Genomic DNA, 21,054 nt, shown 5'->3' on the forward strand with positions numbered 1-21,054 from the left:
CATTTTGTAGAATGAGGGAGTTAAAACTACATGCAGCTTCTTAAAAAATGATAAACACAAATAAAAAACAATCGAAATTCCTAAAAACAAAAAAACCACAGGGGTACATACTAAGATAGCTGTGGAGTATCTGTATTTTCAGTTACATTATTATAACATTATACTACTCTTTGCAACATGGCCTCCTATTTTCTTCATATTCGGCATAGTGTCCGAGCTTTCCGTGCCCCTTTCTATACTTACTGCTTTCCTCGTAGTCGCTCCCTGCACTGGAATCCTATTCGTAGGTGCGCGTCACAGCAAGAAAGGTTGCGTCACAAGAGGAGTGTGCGTCACATCTGGAAAGGCTTCATTCACAGTCCCATGTGAGGCATGGGTGAAATAGCGGAAGTTTAGTGTTTCGTAGCCTCACACTTAACTATATAATGTGGTAGCATGTAGATATACAAATGAACTACATAAATTATATTATTCCTTGCCTAACCCAGCACCAGAGATATGTAAATACATGTTTAACGCCTGGCATTTAATCATTCGCGCAGGCACTAAATAGTAGACGAGTAAACTTCCGCTACCAGATGCTCGTCTGGAATAAGGATATACTTTCAATTCAATCGGTGAACAGAGATGGACCACCGAGTCAATAATTTATGACAATCAGCCGCAAGTTAGCATTGTATAACCACGCATCTAAATGGACTGGTGAGAGGCACGCGCTCCAGGTTTGTTATTTAAAAAGTTAGTGGGTAGCTGGATGAAGTACATCCTGGTTAGAATAACCACCGGGGCAAATCCAATACGATGAACAAATCTGTTAATCCACAGCAGTCGACCCGCGACAGAGGAGCGCACCAGCCAGTTCAAGAGTCGCCAAGCAACTGAGCTAAAGTTGCTTGAGCTCTATAGAATTCGCAGAAACGTTCCACATGTCAAAGAACACATTATTTAAAGATACAGTAAACGGGCGGCCCCTCCACGAGAGCGGGTGAGCGTCGCCCCGCTACACAAATGCCCCAGAACTGAAAAGTAAAATGGTAATAAAGCTAATTTATTACCATTTTATTTTTCAGCTCCCTCCCCCTGAACCGAGTATCAGGACAGGGCGGGGCAATTACTGCTGAGTGGCAGCAGGGAGCTCTGCATTTTAGTTTAAAGTGTGCATGCCTGTTTGGCCGGCCTTTTTGCGACGGCCAGCCTGACATGCGCACCTTAAACTTATCTAACCCAGCTGTTTTAAGACAGCTAAGTTAGCGAAAGCCCAGGCCTCCAGTGCTCTTAAGAGCGCTGAAAGAGGTTCCGCCCTCCAATCCTGACGCTTCTGCCATGCTGTTTAACAGCATGAGAGCCTCACCAAGATTGGTTAGTGCAGTTTCCTAGGTCCTGCGTTGGAGCTTTCTGGAGGGATGGGCGACGAAAGAAGAGGAAAACACCGTCAGGTAAGTGCCATTTAATTAAAAAAAAAAAAATTATTGTACCCCCCCTCCCACTGTAAATACAAGCCAGCCGCCACCAAGTGAAGTATTAATACACATAACTAGTGTTAATGCGTCCCTTTATGTCAATTTATGCACATTAGGACTCGTTTTAGGCCAATGAATCTTTTGACCCAGTGGTGAGACACCGTAGGACGAGATAACTGATCAATATGTCAAGCAATATATCAATGATGTCACGAATATTTATCACCACAATACACTTTACTTTGGATAAAGACATTGATCAAACTGTCGACGCAACCATGACCTTTCAGCCATGAATAACCACGCCTTTTGATAGAATTTTATGAATTTTGTTCCCTATTGATTATAATCTACTAGCAGAAGTGTCAATCTCAAAACCAAGAAGCATAAGAGCATAGTCACAACATGGCAACTGTGATAAGATTTCATTAATGCAAGAATCACAAACATAAGAACATAACACGGTGTAAACATAGATCAGAATACAAAGAATATTACGTAAGTCTCAGTTCAGCATAGCGTAACGTCAGTCTTTGTCTATTTGTGTCAGTCAGAGTGATCACCTATCCTAACCACTAATTAGCATCAGCATGTTGGGCTTCATGCAAAATAATTTAGAACACCAATTTAGAAAACATCTAACTATGGCCTCTAACTAAAAATGAGCAGTTGGTACCTAGAAAGGAAAAGCAAACAGACAAATTACAATTGCATTGTCATAATTACCCTCCAAGGATTAAGTCAGCACACAGGATCAGTCTTTGTCTTTAGGACATCAGTCGAATCGCCATCAGTCTAACTTCGTCTAGAGGACAGGTGTAAGGAAATGCCTCCTTGGCATGGTTGCCCCCTGACTTTTTGCCTTTGCTGATGCTATGTTTACAATTGAAAGTGTGCTGAGGACTGCTAACCAGGCCCCAGCACCAGTGTTCTTTCCCTAACCTGTACTGTTGTATCCACAATTGGCAGACCCTGGCATCCAGATAAGTCCCTTGTAACTGGTACTTCTAGTACCAAGGGCCCTGATGCCAAGGAAGGTCTCTAAGGGCTGCAGCATGTCTTATGCCACCCTGGAGACCTCTCACTCAGCACAGACACACTGCTTACCAGCTTGTGTGTGCTAGTGAGAACAAAACGAGTAAGTCGACATGGCACTCCCCTCAGGGTGCCATGCCAGCCTCTCACTGCCTATGCAGTATAGGTAAGACACCCCTCTAGCAGGCCTTACAGCCCTAAGGCAGGGTGCACTATACCATAGGTGAGGGTACCAGTGCATGAGCAGGGTACCCCTACAGTGTCTAAACAAAACCTTAGACATTGTAAGTGCAGGGTAGCCATAAGAGTATATGGTCTGGGAGTCTGTCAAACACGAACTCCACAGCACCATAATGGCTACACTGAAAACTGGGAAGTTTGGTATCAAACTTCTCAGCACAATAAATGCACACTGATGCCAGTGTACATTTTATTGTAAAATACACCACAGAGGGCACCTTAGAGGTGCCCCCTGAAACTTAACCGACTATCTGTGTAGGCTGACTAGTTTTAGCAGCCTGCCACAAACCGAGACATGTTGCTGGCCCCATGGGGAGAGTGCCTTTGTCACTCTGAGGCCAGTAACAAAGCCTGCACTGGGTGGAGATGCTAACACCTCTCCCAGGCAGGAATTGTCACACCTGGCGGTGAGCCTCAAAGGCTCACCTCCTTTGTGCCAAACCAGCAGGACACTCCAGCTAGTGGAGTTGCCCGCCCCCTCCGGCCAGGCCCCACTTTTGGCGGCAAGGCCGGAGAAAATAATGAGAATAACAAGGAGGAGTCACTGGCCAGTCAGGACAGCCCCTAAGGTGTCCTGAGCTGAGGTGACTCTAACTTTTAGAAATCCTCCATCTTGCAGATGGAGGATTCCCCCAATAGGGTTAGGATTGTGACCCCCTCCCCTTGGGAGGAGGCACAAAGAGGGTGTACCCACCCTCAGGGCTAGTAGCCATTGGCTACTAACCCCCCAGACCTAAACACGCCCTTAAATTTAGTATTTAAGGGCTACCCTGAACCCTAGAAGATTAGATTCCTGCAACTACCAGAAGAAGGACTGCCTAGCTGAAAACCCCTGCAGCGGAAGACCAGAAGACGACAACTGCCTTGGCTCCAGAAACTCACCGGCCTGTCTCCTGCCTTCCAAAGATCCTGCTCCAGCGACGCCTTCCGAAGGGACCAGCGACCTCGACATCCTCTGAGGACTGCCCCTGCTTCGAAAAGACAAGAAACTCCCGAGGACAGCGGACCTGCTCCAAGAAAAGCTGCAACTTTGTTTCCAGCAGCTTTAAAGAACCCTGCAAGCTCCCCGCAAGAAGCGTGAGACTTGCAACACTGCACCCGGCGACCCCGACTCGGCTGGTGGCGATCCAACACCTCAGGAGGGACCCCAGGACTACTCTGATACTGTGAGTACCAAAACCTGTCCCCCCTGAGCCCCCACAGCGCCGCCTGCAGAGGGAATCCCGAGGCTTCCCCTGACCGCGACTCTTTGAACCTAAAGTCCCGACGCCTGGGAGAGACCCTGCACCCGCAGCCCCCAGGACCTGAAGGACCGGACTTTCACTGGAGAAGTGACCCCCAGGAGTCCCTCTCCCTTGCCCAAGTGGAGGTTTCCCCGAGGAACCCCCCCCTTGCCTGCCTGCAGCGCTGAAGAGATCCCGAGATCTCTCATAGACTAACATTGCGAACCCGACGCCTGTTCCTACACTGCACCCGGCCGCCCCCGCGCTGCTGAGGGTGAAATTTCTGTGTGGACTTGTGTCCCCCCCGGTGCCCTACAAAACCCCCCTGGTCTGCCCTCCGAAGACGCGGGTACTTACCTGCAAGCAGACCGGAACCGGGGCACCCCCTTCTCTCCATTCTAGCCTATGTGTTTTGGGCACCACTTTGAACTCTGCACCTGACCGGCCCTGAGCTGCTGGTGTGGTGACTTTGGGGTTGCTCTGAACCCCCAACGGTGGGCTACCTTGGACCAAGAACTGAGCCCTGTAAGTGTCTTACTTACCTGGTTAACCTAACAAATACTTACCTCCCCTAGGAACTGTGAAAATTGCACTAAGGGTCCACTTTTAAAACAGCTATTTGTGAATAACTTGAAAAGTATACATGCAATTTTGATGATTTGAAGTTCCTAAAGTACTTACCTGCAATACCTTTCGAATGAGATATTACATGTAGAATTTGAACCTGTGGTTCTTAAAATAAACTAAGAAAATATATTTTTCTATATAAAAACCTATTGGCTGGATTTGTCTCTGAGTGTGTGTACCTCATTTATTGTCTATGTGTATGTACAACAAATGCTTAACACTACTCCTTGGATAAGCCTACTGCTCGACCACACTACCACAAAATAGAGCATTAGTATTATCTATTTTTACCACTATTTTACCTCTAAGGGGAACCCTTGGACTCTGTGCATGCTATTCCTTACTTTGAAATAGCACATACAGAGCCAACTTCCTACATTGGTGGATCAGCGGTGGGGTACAAGACTTTGCATTTGCTGGACTACTCAGCCAATACCTGATCACACGACAAATTCCAAAATTGTCATTAGAAATTGATTTTTGCAATTTAAAAAGTTTTCTAAATTCTTAAAAGTCCTGCTAGGGCCTTGTGTGTTAAGTCCCTGTTTAGCATTTCTTTTAGAGTTTAAAAGTTTGTAAAAGTTTGAATTAGATTCTAGAACCAGTTGTAGATTCTTAAAAAGTATTCCAACTTTTAGAAGCAAAATGTCTAGCACAGATGTGACTGTGGTGGAACTCGACACCACACCTTACCTCCATCTTAAGATGAGGGAGCTAAGGTCACTCTGTAAAATAAAGAAAATAACAATGGGCCCCAAACCTACCAAAATACAGCTCCAGGAGCTTTTGGCAGAGTTTAAAAAGGCCAACCCCTCTGAGGGTGGCAACTCAGAGGAAGAGGATAGTGACTTGGAGGACAATTCCCCCCTACCAGTCCTATCTAAGGAGAACAGGGTCCCTCAAACCCTGACTCCAAAAATAATAGTCAGAGATGCTGGTTCCCTCACAGGAGAGACCAACACCTCTGAAATCACTGAGGATAGCCCCAGTGAAGAGGACATCCAGTTAGCCAGGATGGCCAAAAGGTTGGCTTTGGAAAGACAGATCCTAGCCATAGAGAGGGAAAGACAAGAGATGGGCCTAGGACCCATCAATGGTGGCAGCAACATAAATAGGGTCAGAGATTCTCCTGACATATTGAAAATCCCTAAAGGGATTGTAACTAAATATGAAGATGGTGATGACATCACCAAATGGTTCACAGCTTTTGAGAGGGCTTGTGTAACCAGAAAAGTGAACAGATCTCACTGGGGTGCTCTCCTTTGGGAAATGTTCACAGGAAAGTGTAGGGATAGACTCCTCACACTCTCTGGACCAGATGCAGAATCTTATGACCTCATGAAGGGTACCCTGATTGAGGGCTTTGGATTCTCCACTGAGGAGTACAGGATTAGGTTCAGGGGGGCTCAAAAATCCTCGAGCCAGACCTGGGTTGACTTTGTTGACTACTCAGTGAAAACACTAGATGGTTGGATTCAAGGCAGTGGTGTAAGTAATTATGATGGGCTGTACAATTTATTTGTGAAAGAACACCTGTTAAGTAATTGTTTCAATGATAAACTGCATCAGCATCTGGTAGACCTAGGACCAATTTCTCCCCAAGAATTGGGAAAGAAGGCGGACCATTGGGTCAAGACAAGGGTGTCCAAGACTTCAACAGGGGGTGACCAAAAGAAAGGGGTCACAAAGACTCCCCAGAGGAAGGGTGATGAGACAACCAAAACTAAAAATAGTAAAGAGTCTTCTACAGGCCCCCAAAAACCTGCACAGGAGGGTGGGCCCAGAGCCTCTTCACAAAACAATGGGTACAAGGGTAAAAACCTTGATCCCAAAAAGGCCTGGTGTCATAGCTGTAAACAGCATGGACACCAAACTGGAGACAAGGCCTGTCCCAAGAAAGGTTCCACTCCAAACTCCCATCCAGGTAACACTGGTATGGCTAGTCTCCAAGTGGGATCAACAGTGTGCCCAGAGCAAATCAGGGTCCACACTGAAGCTACTCTAGTTTCTGAGGGTGGGGTGGATTTAGCCACACTAGCTGTCTGGCCGCCTAACATGCAAAAATACAGACAGCAACTCTTAATTAATGGGACTAGAATAGAGGGCCTGAGGGATACAGGTGCCAGTGTCACCATGGTGACAGAGAAACTGGTTTCCCCTGGCCAATACCTGACTGGAAAAACTTACACAGTCACCAACGCTGACAATCAGAGAAAAGTACATCCCATGGCAATGGTTACTTTAGAATGGGGAGGGGTCAATGGCCTGAAACAGGTGGTGGTCTCCTCAAATATCCCAGTGGACTGTCTGCTTGGAAATGACCTGGAGTCCTCAGCATGGGCTGAGGTAGAACTAAAAACCCATGCAGCAATGCTGGGTATCCCTGAACTGGTGTGTGTGAAAACAAGAGCACAGTGCAAGGCACTGGGTGAACAAGTAGAGCTGGAGTCTGGAAGAATGGCCCAGCCTACCAAGAGAACAGGAAAGTCAGTTGGGAAACCAACTGCAACACAGCAAAAGAAAGGGAACCTCTCTTCTCAGGAAGAAGTTCTGCCCTCTGAGGGAACTGAGCCTTTGGAGCTTGAACCTTATCAGGTTGAGCTCTTAGGCCCAGGGGGACCCTCAAGGGAGGAGCTGTGTAAGGGACAAGAAACCTGTCCCTCTCTTGAAGGCCTTAGGCAGCAAGCTGCTGAAGAGTCCAAAGGCAAGAAAAATGGAACGCATAGGGTCTATTGGGAAGATGGACTCCTGTACACTGAGGCCAGAGACCCCAAACCTGGTGCCACTAGGAGAGTGGTAGTGCCTCAGTTGTTCAGGAAGTTCATCCTAACATTGGCCCATGACATTCCCCTTGCTGGACATTTGGGACAAACCAAGACGTGGGAGAGGTTAGTCAACCACTTCTACTGGCCCAATATGTCCAACATGGTTAAGGAGTTTTGCCTCTCCTGCCCCACCTGTCAAGCCAGTGGTAAGACAGGTGGGCATCCAAAGGCCCCCCTCATTCCACTTCCAGTGGTGGGGGTGCCCTTTGAAAGAGTGGGTGTGGACATAGTTGGTCCACTAGAACCTCCCACAGCCTCAGGAAATATGTATATCCTGGTAGTAGTGGATCATGCTACCAGGTATCCTGAAGCTATTCCCCTTAGGTCGACTACTGCCCCTGCAGTAGCCAAGGCCCTCATTGGTATCTTTACCAGAGTGGGTTTCCCTAAGGAGGTGGTGTCTGACAGAGGTACCAACTTCATGTCAGCATACCTGAAACATATGTGGAATGAGTGTGGAGTGACTTATAAATTCACTACACCTTACCATCCACAAACTAATGGCTTAGTTGAGAGATTCAACAAGACATTAAAGGGCATGATCATGGGGCTCCCAGAAAAACTCAAAAGGAGATGGGATGTCCTCTTGCCATGCCTGCTTTTCGCTTACAGAGAGGTGCCACAGAAGGGAGTAGGATTCTCACCCTTTGAACTTCTGTTTGGTCATCCTGTAAGGGGACCACTTGCCCTTGTTAAAGAAGGCTGGGAGAGACCTCTCCATGAGCCTAAACAGGACATAGTGGACTATGTACTTGGCCTTCGCTCTAGAATGGCAGAGTACATGGAAAAGGCAACCAAAAACCTTGAGGCCAGCCAACAGCTCCAGAAGTTTTGGTATGACCAAAAGGCTGCACTGGTTGAGTTCCAACCAGGGCAGAAAGTCTGGGTTCTGGAGCCTGTGGCTCCCAGGGCACTCCAGGACAAATGGAGTGGCCCTTACCCAGTGCTAGAAAGGAAGAGTCAGGTCACCTACCTGGTGGACCTGGGCACAAGCAGGAGCCCCAAGAGGGTGATCCATGTGAACCGCCTTAAGCTCTTCCATGACAGGGCTGATGTCAATCTGTTGATGGTAACAGATGAGGATCAGGAGGCAGAGAGTGAACCTCTCCCTGATCTTCTGTCATCAGACCCAAAAGATGGCACAGTAGATGGAGTGATCTACTCAGACACCCTCTCTGGCCAACAGCAAGCTGATTGTAGGAGAGTCCTACAACAGTTTCCTGAACTCTTCTCCTTAACCCCTGGTCAGACACACCTGTGTACCCATGATGTGGACACAGGAGACAGCATGCCTGTCAAAAACAAAATCTTTAGACAGTCTGACCATGTTAAGGAAAGCATCAAGGTGGAAGTCCACAAGATGCTGGAATTGGGAGTCATTGAACGCTCTGACAGCCCCTGGGCTAGCCCAGTGGTCTTAGTCCCCAAACCTCACACCAAAGATGGAAAGAAAGAGATGAGGTTTTGTGTGGACTACAGAGGGCTCAATTCTGTCACCAAGACAGATGCTCATCCAACTCCAAGAGCTGATGAGCTCATAGATAAATTAGGTGCTGCCAAATTCTTAAGTACCTTTGACTTGACAGCAGGGTACTGGCAAATAAAAATGGCACCTGGAGCAAAAGAGAAAACAGCATTCTCCACACCTGATGGGCATTATCAGTTTACTGTTATGCCCTTTGGTTTAAAGAATGCCCCTGCCACCTTCCAAAGGTTGGTGAATCAAGTCCTTGCTGGCTTGGAGTCCTTTAGCACAGCTTATCTTGATGATATTGCTGTCTTTAGCTCCACCTGGCAGGATCACCTGGTCCACCTGAAGAAGGTTTTGAAGGCTCTGCAATCTGCAGGCCTCTCTATCAAGGCATCCAAATGCCAGATAGGGCAGGGAACTGTGGTTTACTTGGGCCACCTTGTAGGTGGAGGCCAAGTTCAGCCACTCCAACCCAAGATACAGACTATTCTGGACTGGGTAGCTCCAAAAACCCAGACTCAAGTCAGGGCATTCCTTGGCTTGACTGGGTATTACAGGAGGTTTGTGAAGGGATATGGATCCATTGTGACAGCCCTCACTGAACTCACCTCCAAGAAAATGCCCAAGAAAGTGAACTGGACTGTGGAATGCCAACAGGCCTTTGACACCCTGAAACAGGCAATGTGCTCAGCACCAGTTCTAAAAGCTCCAGATTATTCTAAGCAGTTCATTGTGCAGACTGATGCCTCTGAACATGGGATAGGGGCAGTTTTGTCCCAAACAAATGATGATGGCCTTGACCAGCCTGTTGCTTTCATTAGCAGGAGGTTACTCCCCAGGGAGCAGCGTTGGAGTGCCATTGAGAGGGAGGCCTTTGCTGTGGTTTGGTCCCTGAAGAAGCTGAGACCATACCTCTTTGGGACTCACTTCCTAGTTCAAACTGACCACAGACCTCTCAAATGGCTGATGCAAATGAAAGGTGAAAATCCTAAACTGTTGAGGTGGTCCATCTCCCTACAGGGAATGGACTTTATAGTGGAACACAGACCTGGGACTGCCCATGCCAATGCAGATGGCCTTTCCAGGTTCTTCCACTTAGAAAATGAAGACTCTCTTGGGAAAGGTTAGTCTCATCCTCTTTCGTTTGGGGGGGGGTTGTGTAAGGAAATGCCTCCTTGGCATGGTTGCCCCCTGACTTTTTGCCTTTGCTGATGCTATGTTTACAATTGAAAGTGTGCTGAGGACTGCTAACCAGGCCCCAGCACCAGTGTTCTTTCCCTAACCTGTACTGTTGTATCCACAATTGGCAGACCCTGGCATCCAGATAAGTCCCTTGTAACTGGTACTTCTAGTACCAAGGGCCCTGATGCCAAGGAAGGTCTCTAAGGGCTGCAGCATGTCTTATGCCACCCTGGAGACCTCTCACTCAGCACAGACACACTGCTTACCAGCTTGTGTGTGCTAGTGAGAACAAAACGAGTAAGTCGACATGGCACTCCCCTCAGGGTGCCATGCCAGCCTCTCACTGCCTATGCAGTATAGGTAAGACACCCCTCTAGCAGGCCTTACAGCCCTAAGGCAGGGTGCACTATACCATAGGTGAGGGTACCAGTGCATGAGCAGGGTACCCCTACAGTGTCTAAACAAAACCTTAGACATTGTAAGTGCAGGGTAGCCATAAGAGTATATGGTCTGGGAGTCTGTCAAACACGAACTCCACAGCACCATAATGGCTACACTGAAAACTGGGAAGTTTGGTATCAAACTTCTCAGCACAATAAATGCACACTGATGCCAGTGTACATTTTATTGTAAAATACACCACAGAGGGCACCTTAGAGGTGCCCCCTGAAACTTAACCGACTATCTGTGTAGGCTGACTAGTTTTAGCAGCCTGCCACAAACCGAGACATGTTGCTGGCCCCATGGGGAGAGTGCCTTTGTCACTCTGAGGCCAGTAACAAAGCCTGCACTGGGTGGAGATGCTAACACCTCTCCCAGGCAGGAATTGTCACACCTGGCGGTGAGCCTCAAAGGCTCACCTCCTTTGTGCCAAACCAGCAGGACACTCCAGCTAGTGGAGTTGCCCGCCCCCTCCGGCCAGGCCCCACTTTTGGCGGCAAGGCCGGAGAAAATAATGAGAATAACAAGGAGGAGTCACTGGCCAGTCAGGACAGCCCCTAAGGTGTCCTGAGCTGAGGTGACTCTAACTTTTAGAAATCCTCCATCTTGCAGATGGAGGATTCCCCCAATAGGGTTAGGATTGTGACCCCCTCCCCTTGGGAGGAGGCACAAAGAGGGTGTACCCACCCTCAGGGCTAGTAGCCATTGGCTACTAACCCCCCAGACCTAAACACGCCCTTAAATTTAGTATTTAAGGGCTACCCTGAACCCTAGAAGATTAGATTCCTGCAACTACCAGAAGAAGGACTGCCTAGCTGAAAACCCCTGCAGCGGAAGACCAGAAGACGACAACTGCCTTGGCTCCAGAAACTCACCGGCCTGTCTCCTGCCTTCCAAAGATCCTGCTCCAGCGACGCCTTCCGAAGGGACCAGCGACCTCGACATCCTCTGAGGACTGCCCCTGCTTCGAAAAGACAAGAAACTCCCGAGGACAGCGGACCTGCTCCAAGAAAAGCTGCAACTTTGTTTCCAGCAGCTTTAAAGAACCCTGCAAGCTCCCCGCAAGAAGCGTGAGACTTGCAACACTGCACCCGGCGACCCCGACTCGGCTGGTGGCGATCCAACACCTCAGGAGGGACCCCAGGACTACTCTGATACTGTGAGTACCAAAACCTGTCCCCCCTGAGCCCCCACAGCGCCGCCTGCAGAGGGAATCCCGAGGCTTCCCCTGACCGCGACTCTTTGAACCTAAAGTCCCGACGCCTGGGAGAGACCCTGCACCCGCAGCCCCCAGGACCTGAAGGACCGGACTTTCACTGGAGAAGTGACCCCCAGGAGTCCCTCTCCCTTGCCCAAGTGGAGGTTTCCCCGAGGAACCCCCCCCTTGCCTGCCTGCAGCGCTGAAGAGATCCCGAGATCTCTCATAGACTAACATTGCGAACCCGACGCCTGTTCCTACACTGCACCCGGCCGCCCCCGCGCTGCTGAGGGTGAAATTTCTGTGTGGACTTGTGTCCCCCCCGGTGCCCTACAAAACCCCCCTGGTCTGCCCTCCGAAGACGCGGGTACTTACCTGCAAGCAGACCGGAACCGGGGCACCCCCTTCTCTCCATTCTAGCCTATGTGTTTTGGGCACCACTTTGAACTCTGCACCTGACCGGCCCTGAGCTGCTGGTGTGGTGACTTTGGGGTTGCTCTGAACCCCCAACGGTGGGCTACCTTGGACCAAGAACTGAGCCCTGTAAGTGTCTTACTTACCTGGTTAACCTAACAAATACTTACCTCCCCTAGGAACTGTGAAAATTGCACTAAGGGTCCACTTTTAAAACAGCTATTTGTGAATAACTTGAAAAGTATACATGCAATTTTGATGATTTGAAGTTCCTAAAGTACTTACCTGCAATACCTTTCGAATGAGATATTACATGTAGAATTTGAACCTGTGGTTCTTAAAATAAACTAAGAAAATATATTTTTCTATATAAAAACCTATTGGCTGGATTTGTCTCTGAGTGTGTGTACCTCATTTATTGTCTATGTGTATGTACAACAAATGCTTAACACTACTCCTTGGATAAGCCTACTGCTCGACCACACTACCACAAAATAGAGCATTAGTATTATCTATTTTTACCACTATTTTACCTCTAAGGGGAACCCTTGGACTCTGTGCATGCTATTCCTTACTTTGAAATAGCACATACAGAGCCAACTTCCTACAACAGGGGACACTTCCCTCATAAGGAGGAGAAGCATAAAAAGGGCAGTCTATGGGGGAGGATAGTTTATTAAGTCTCAAAGTCACCAAACAGAGTGACAAAGTTTCTGGATAAAATCGACAGCATTCCCTACCTAGTTCCCCACGTCCCTCTGTGACATGAGTTTTTATCACTTTTCGTAATACCTTCCCCCAAAATTCTATTGGATATCCACTATACCCCACTATCTTTAACCTATCAAATCACCCCACGATAATTTATAACACTTTGATTGGTCTTCATAATTGACGTCTTCGAAGGTGGCACATCCGGGGTTACTTCACCGTTTTGGCACGTTTCTCGGGTCATGAGTTCCTTTTGTCCATGGTCAAATGTCCTTGTACATTCTTTCATTTACTTTTGTTTCAAAATCTGTATAAAACTCATACTAAGGCAGCTAGCATGCGGATGGGAACAGGATGGAATTTGTTACATAAAACGAAGGAAAAGAACAAATGCAGGGTCATGGCCCTTTACGAGTCAGCACACTGAAAAACAGAAAATATGCTTTAATATGAAAGCTACACAGCTAAATCTTCAATTTACGCTAACTTAAGGCCTAAGAGATTTTTCTATACAATGCAATATCATAAATGTTAATATAAACCACAGCATGAACAGTTTTATTTATCATTGTTAGCTTCACATATACAATTGTGACCACACATGTTATAGTCGAATTTTCAGATGCATATTTAAGCATTACTCTAATTATTATCGTTTTCTATGCAGCATTATTGATCATTGATATAAGCATTTCACGTGTAGCATATATAATATTTAAACTACGCCCTCTCAGTCCCTCCTCTGTTGACGCTCGTCATCACATAAGCCTTTCCCTTTGTCCTTTCACTTTTAATTTTTCACCTTGCGCATAATACGCATTTCAACATCTTGCCCTTTATGTGAACTTTCCCAGATTTCATTGAACATTTTCTCTCTTTCACTTTCTTCGTTTCTCCTGGTTCTTTTAGTCCGATTTCTCTTTATTTTGTCATTAATTTTGCATGCCCCCCATAATCCTAATAGACAGACCAAAACAATTAATAGACCCATCAATAGTTTTGCAAGTACCCAATTCCAAATGCTGGTAAACCAGTTCCCGACTCTGGCAATTCCCTTTCCAAATTTCTCCAAAACACCAAGTTCTTTCAAATCCTTCAAATCTGTACTATCTCTAGTAAGGTTAGTAAGCATACTTCTAATCTTTGTGCTGTTATCCGGAATGAATGAGCAACAATGACGCTCGTTGAGCATCTTGCAGACCCCTCCACTCTTAGCTAAAAGAATGTCTAAAGCAAGCCGATTTTGAAGAGTCATAGCTCTTTTTCAGCACGTTCAGTATCCAGGTCCATTTACTCTGAAACAAAAACACATGCCTGCACTCACTCGTTCCCACAAACAGGTTGTCCTGCTCAGATTTTGGCCTATATATACAAAGCCTACCTACATGTAATGCATCTATAGCTAATTTTCCTTGTGTCTTGATTGCAGTGTAAGCATAATCATTTGCCTATGTGCGTTTTTCTAACCCTTTTTCTAATCTTTCTTTCAATGCTTTGCGTCTATCATCAGTGTGATCTAAAAAGCTTTTCTCAACAGGTGATAATAAGCAAGTCAAATTATTGCGATGTGCATAAGCAGTTCCGAATGTAAGCGTCGACTCAAAGAATCCTCCAACTATTTTTATATCATGTTCCTTAGCTAACTTGTTTAAAAATTCAATCACAGGCACAAAAGAAAACACAACATCCAAGTTTGAATAAAAGTATTGCACATGCTCTTGATTATAGAATCTTGTTAGTAGCAAGCTGCAACTAATCCCGTAAGTAAGAGGGAGGCTATGGTATGTAACTCCCTCCTGCACAGATGAAGGAATCTTAGTGCATACATAACAATCTTTCGTATCCATGGTTTGCACATACTCATTTAGTAAGCGATAGAAGACATTAGTAGAAAGTTCCCCTTTTGCATTAGTTCCCTCATGCATGTGTCTTGCATCCTGCTCAAATCTTTCCCACGGTGTTAGTGTGGTAGTTTCAGGTTTTGAAGTAGCATTAATAGTTTCTTTTTCTATCCATGGCATTCCCACAATCACTCCCATAATTATTACTGCACACACAACACCTATTATAAGTCCTAGCCAACCACACACTTTATTTTTCTTACTACTACTTCTATTGTACGTCATGTTTGTATAGAATCAGATAGTAGATCAACAATCAACTTGAGGATGATTTGGAATATTCTCTTGCTTTCTGCGTGTATTTACAGTGTCTTCACTCACTCCAGGACCCTTTTGTCAAATCAGGTTAGCAGCTTGTCGTAATCAGGTCTTAAAAGTCAATCCGGTTCTAGTGTCACTTTCGGTAATTTATAAAGTCTTTTTTTCAGTTTTCAAATTTTCAGATTCTAACCAAGCTTTCCTCAGATTCGTTCAGGTACCGTAGTATTGGCCTGGTACTTCTCGATCAAAACAGAATTCTAGGAATTCTTGTTGCCATTCAGATGTTGTAGCATACGCACATTCAGGACCTGTATATCTTCTGTTTGCAACTCTTTTTCTTTTCAGCCTTCGTTCACCCTGTTGTTCTCCTTCACTTAGATCTTCCACTCGGGATGTATCGTTCTCTTCTATTATTGTGTCTTTTGATACGTCTCTTATCTTGAGGAGTGGTCTGCCTGGCCAGTTATCACCTTTATGCGTCTTCTCTTGATGTGTGTTTTCGGGACGCTGGACAGCACCCTCCTCTTGTGATATGGCGTTTTCACTTGATGGACCTGCAGTTGGGTCGGGAGACTCTGGTACGCTCTGATTTCTCTCTACAATTTCTCCTTCTTCTTCTTCTGGGTCTGTGCCGGGTTCGAGTTCTAACCCATATTTGTCTACTTCTGGGAGTACTTCTCCTTGATTTAGTTCTCCTGCCGCCTCTACTGAGATAGGCACTCTGTCACCTCTCTCGAACTCGTTGGCTGCTTGAGGGACAAGGCTGTTCTCAGTGGGCTCTCCGGTAGTCTCAGTTCCTTCTTGACTGTTTTCTGGCCCTGAGATTTCTCTTCCTGAAGCTGTTGTGCCGGAAACTTCAAGTTCCTCTTCTGCAGGACACGTTACCCTTTTCATGTGACTGGCATGTATCCAGTTTGGAATTCCGGCACACTTTACAGCAGTAGTAGTTGTCAAGATTACTTGATATGGCCCTTTCCAACGTGGTTCTAGACACGATTTTCTCACGTGCTTCTTGACAACCACCCAGTCACCAGCTTGTAGAGAGTGGCCTGGATCGCCAATCGGTGGCAATGTTTTAGCTTCCACCTGGTGAGAGAAAGAGCGAATCACATCAGCCAAACCCTTGCAGTAATCCATTACCATATCATCTGTAATATTCACTAGAGCATTTGCAGGTACTGCTGGTAATGTCATAGCTCTACCCATGAGGATTTCATGGGGGGATAGTCCCGTTTTCTTGTCTGGGGTGTTTCTCATTGACATCAGCACTAGAGGCAAGGCATCTGGCCATTTCATGTTAGTAGCTGCGCACATTTTTGCCATTCTCGATTTCAAAGTACCGTTCATTTGTTCTACTAGTCCTGATTCTTCGGGCGGTAGCTGCAATGCAGCTTTTGTTCGATGTTAAGTGCAGCACACAGGAGTTTAATCACCTCATTGTCGAAATGTCTACCCTTATCTGACTCTATAGAGACCAGAAACCCGAACCTTAGTACCAGTTCCCTAAGTAGTAATTTTGCAACTGTAAGACTGTCATTTCTACGTGTGGGATATGCCTCAATCCAGTGACTGAAAACACACACAATCACCAACACGTACTTCAATCCTCCACAAACAGGCATTTCAATGAAGTCCATTTGCATCTTGTTGAATGGACCGCCAGCTCTCCCAATGTGGCTCAAAGTTACCACGGTTCCTTTCCCGGCATTCATCTGTTGACAGATGATGCACCTGTGACAGGTAATTTCTGCGGCATGTCTGAATTTTGGGTTAAACCAATCGATTTTGAATGACCTGATCATTGCATCTCTTCCAAGGTGAGCCAGTCCATGGTAAAGTCTGGCGAACTGAGATAGAAGACTGTTTGGCAAGACTAGTTTCCCTTCCTCTGAGACCCACAAATCATCAGCCCTTTGTACACATTGCATTCTTTGCCAAGAGCGTTTCTCCTCTTTGCTCGCACGGCTCTGTAATGTTTTTAACTCATCTAATGTGTCGACTACCCGCAATGCAAGGTTCAGACATGTGTCATTTTCAGTTTGTGGTAATAATTCCCATTGCTCCTTGAACGATATACAGTTCAATGCGCAAAATCTTGCGACTTGATCTGCATAGCCGTTTCCCATGGACACAAAGTATTGTGATCTAATATGAGCACTGCATTTCACCACGGCAATTTCAAGAGGTAACTGAATTGCATGTAACAAATCCTTTATTTGCTCACCATTTTTCACAGGAGAACCAGATGAGGTCATAAAACCTCTCTGTGACCAAAGTTGGCCAAAATCATGTACAATTCCGAATCCGTATCTGCTGTCAGTATAGATAGTGACTCTCAAATTTACAGCTGCGTGGCATGCCTTAGTAAGGGCAATTAATTCTGCCACTTGAGTGGAAAACACTCGCTCGAGCCAGGAGGCTTCAACGATACCAGCTATGGTACATACCGCATAGCCAGCTCTCAGTGTTCCAGCAGAATCTTTTAGACAGGACCCATCGACAAACATGATACAGTCTTTTTCTTTCAATTGTGTGTCCTGAATGTCTGGGCGAGGTTTGGTACATAACTCGGTTACCTCAAGACAGTCATGTTCGAATTCTTCCTCATTTTTTATTTCAGTATTTTCAACAGGAAGTAAAGTTGCCAGGTTCAATACATTACAATGTTTGAGAGTGACATTTGGTGACCCCAGTATGATCGTCTCATACCTAGTGAGACGAGCATTTGTCAAGTGTTGAGTTTTAGTTCGAGTCAACAGAATTTCAACTGAATGTGGAACCATTACTGTTAGTGGGTATCCCATGACTATGCCTTCACATTGTGTAAGGCTCTGACCAACTGCTGCGACTGCACGCAAACAACCCGGTAAGGCTGCTGCGACAGGGTCCAAGGTAGCTGAAAAATATGCTACAGGGCGATTTGCATCTCCATGGACCTGTGTTAAGACAGACAAAGAACAAGCATCACGTTCATGACAAAACAACAGAAAAGGTTTCTCATAGTCAGGCATTCCCAATGCTGGTGCCCTGCACATGCATTCTCTTAACTCCATAAATGACTCAAGTTCTTCCTTAGACAAGGTTATAGTATATGGCTCATCCTTGAGTTCTTTGCCTGTCAGCTTTATCAATGGTTTTGAAATGATCGAGAAGTTGGGTATCCACTGGCGACAGTAGCCCACCATTCCCAAAAACATCCTGACATCCCTTTTTGTCGTTGGGGGGTTCATTTGTAAGATAGCTGTTATTCTTTCCTTTGATGTTCTCCTGGAACCTCTTTCAATCAAATGCCCTAAGTATTTCACCTCCTTCTGACAGTATTGTAGCTTTCTGGGTGACACCTTATGTCCATTCTTTCCCAGATGATTCAGTAATGCAATGGTATCGTATTTACAACTGTCTCTAGTTTTGGACGCAATTAGCAAGTCGTCAATGTACTGCACAAGAGTTGAATTAAAAGGCATCACCAGTGGCTCCAAATCCTTCTTCAATATCTGATTGAAGATGGACGGTGACTCAGAAAACCCTTGAGGAATTCTGCACCAACTGTACACCTTATCCAGGAATTTGAAACTGAACAAAAATTGGCTGTCCTCATGAAGAGGTATCGAAAAGAAGGCTTGGGATAGGTCTACCACAGTAAACCATTCAGCATCGCAGGGGACCTGGAACATTATTACTGCTGGATTGGGCACCACAGGGCAACATTATATCACAATTTCATTTATTTTTCTCAAATCCTGTACAATTCGAACTTTCCCGCAGGGCTTCTTTAAACCCATTATGGGAGAGTTACATGGACTGCTCAAAACTTCTTTCAGAACTCCCTGCCTGAGAAAGTCTGCAATTATTTGTGACACTTCGATGAGAACGTCTTGGGTCATGTGGTACTGTGGCCCTTGAGGGAACACTGCATTTGGCTTTATCTGGACTTTAACTGGTTCCACCCCTTTTATTAGTCCTACTTCCTTCCCAGTCAGATCCCATACTTTTTCTGTTACCGTTCCCTGTAATTCGACAGGTAAATCAATCAAGGTATGCATCGGGAATAGAGTAATCAAAGGGTAGTCTTCATTTGTTCCTGTTTCTTCCTCTAAAAACTGACCTTCGTCTCCTTCATCGTCACTATTTGTCTGCACTTCAATTCCGTCATTGGAACAGGTAATTGAACATTTTGTCTTACACAGTAAGTCCCTTCCCAGCAGGGATACTGGACTCGAATCACAGACTACAAACCTATGTAGCCCCTGGAAGATGCCGATCTCAACCTGCACTGGATCTGTAATTGGGTTAGTCAGATACTGATTTGCTACTCCAACCACTCTTATGGTACGCCCTGAAAGAGGCAATCTTGGAACTTCCGCACTTCTAACTGTGGAGCGTGTGGCTCCTGTGTCAACCAGGAACGAAACCTTGTAACCCATCACCTTTCCTTCTACATATGGGCCTCTCTGATCCACCTCTAAGGATGCTGCAAGCCTGCACTCCTCACTATCTGAGCTATCATCTGACCAATCCTCATTCATGCCATTTTCACCTCGTAATGGGAACTGTTGTACAGTATTATTTTTATTCATTACCTGGCCTGTGACCTGTTGAGGAAGCATCACCTGTTGCTGTCCCATCGGAGCCATTGGTAATTGCATTTGCTGTCTAGGTACATAGGAATCTGCTGCTGTGCTGGTTGCATTTGTACTGACTGAAAACGCGGCATTTGCATCTGCTGCATGGGCTGTACCCCTTGCATTTGTACCAGATTGTTCTGCAAATTCGGGTTTTGATGTCTCATTTTCGGGCCCCGTACATTTTGTAATGTACCGACATTAGCACTTTGCTGAACAGCACCATCCTGTACCATATTCGGGCACTCCCTTTTCCAGTGCCCCACACCCCCGCACGCGTGACATGGTGACATCTTTTTCGCCCCTTGCACGTCATTTTGAATTACAACCGTATTCAAGTCTGGACCGCGATTCACAAACCCTCGACCTCCACCCCTCGGTTGGGTCTGAAACACACCGTTCATTTGCGGTTGCTGCTGTATCATTTGTTGAACTCCATTTCCCTGTATTCCTGCCTGTGCAGCCCTTATCTGTATCACCATCACTTTCTCTATCAGCTTCTTTTGTTTCAGTTCAATCTCATCACTACAGTATTTCGCATACTGTAACACCTCATCAATCGGCTTTGCTTGCCAACAAATCAAATGATTCTTAATCATCTGGCTAACTTCTGGTCTCAGTCCTTCGACGAACCTAAATACAAGATGATTCATGTCCTTCGGTTCAATTGTCTCAGTACCACTATAGTGTTTGAATGCCTTTAGCAGTCTTTCGTAGTAAGCATGTATTTATTCTTTAACCTCTTGAGAGGTCCGGTCGATTTTCTGCCAATCAGTCACTTTTGGCGACACCTTTTGTTTCAAAAACTCAATCACCTTATGATAATACTTCATCACCTCTTCAGAGGGTGCCCCGGTCACCTTATCTCTTGCCGGCTCCTTCGTCGGCCAATCTACCCCTCTCTTGCACTCGAGCCACAAATCAGGCGGAACAATGATCTCAAACAAGGTATTCAAGTCTTCCCAGAGACACTTCGCAAGTTTCACAAACCTATCTGTTTGCTGATACCACTCGATCGGTTTCTCTCTCAATCTGGGATAATCGTTAGTAAAAGATAGAATGTCTCCTCTGGTCCATGGCACATGAACTAGGACACCACTAGCTGTCTCTCTCATAGGTAATATTTTTACTGATTCCAGATCGGGTGAGGCCTTGGCTTAATTAGACCCTGGACTGTCACCTTTTCCCTTGTCTCTTTTCTTTGCCCATCTGCCTTCCAATTTCTCCAGTGCACCCCAAATTTGTGCACTTTGCAACAATTCTTTCAAATGTGCCTTCATTCCCGCAGACCTCATGTGCTCAAAATCTTTAGAGTCAAAATCTAATCAATAACTTCTTTTCAAATGTTTAGTGTTTCCGATATCAACATTGTATTTATCTGCTAGGTTCGCTAATCTCTGATGCACCTTGCCTACTTCCTTGGTAATTTTGGGACATAGGAAT

This window comes from Pleurodeles waltl, chromosome 9, assembly GCF_031143425.1.
Source record: "Pleurodeles waltl isolate 20211129_DDA chromosome 9, aPleWal1.hap1.20221129, whole genome shotgun sequence".
Taxonomy (NCBI): domain Eukaryota; kingdom Metazoa; phylum Chordata; class Amphibia; order Caudata; family Salamandridae; genus Pleurodeles; species Pleurodeles waltl.